The sequence below is a fragment of the Eretmochelys imbricata genome, chromosome 12 (genome assembly GCF_965152235.1).
Source record: "Eretmochelys imbricata isolate rEreImb1 chromosome 12, rEreImb1.hap1, whole genome shotgun sequence".
NCBI classification, from domain to species: domain Eukaryota; kingdom Metazoa; phylum Chordata; order Testudines; family Cheloniidae; genus Eretmochelys; species Eretmochelys imbricata.
In genome coordinates, this window is record NC_135583.1 from 3,609,944 (window position 1) to 3,610,477 (window position 534).

The following is a 534-nucleotide window of genomic DNA, read 5'->3' on the forward strand; positions in this document are numbered from 1 at the left end:
GTTGGGAAGTGAAATGAACCCTCTAAAATAAAGAGCAAGACAGTGAAATGAAGAGCCAAGGGGTGCTCTTGCTTCCACGGTTTATGGGGCAAGGCTTAAGAAGCCTAAGGCCAGAATTACATGTTTCCAAAGCAGGGCTGTAACCCGAAACTTCCTGACTGTCACCATGTGTGCAGCGTGAACGAAACAGCTGGAGAAGCAGTTTTTTCCAGCTGTAGCATTGGTGGTTCAGTGGTAGAATTCTCGCCTGCCACGCGGGAGGCCCGGGTTCGATTCCCGGCCAATGCAAGAGTGAGGCATTTTTTCTTAATTAAAGTGATTGCCATGCACCAACCTAACCCTCTGTCCTAGTTAGCCCTTTCCAGGGGACTGACTTAACAAATATAAAACCGAGTAAATCCCATTTCTAGCACCATGGGGAGAGGAGCGTTCACTGACGTAGCAGCTTCAGTGTATGTGACGAGCAGTTCCTGGCCCGGGGCGTCCCTGGGACTCTGGGCCTGTCTGCGCTATGGAAGCACATCTGCAGCTCTG

General features: G+C 50.7%; 1 non-coding gene across 1 annotated transcript; it reads left to right on the plus strand.

Moving 5' to 3' along the window:
* The first annotated feature begins 217 nt into the window (after window positions 1-217).
* On the plus strand, window positions 218-288 carry TRNAG-GCC (transfer RNA glycine (anticodon GCC)). The gene has a single exon. It is a non-coding gene; the product is annotated as a tRNA-Gly (tRNA).
* The last annotated feature ends 246 nt before the right edge of the window (window positions 289-534 follow it).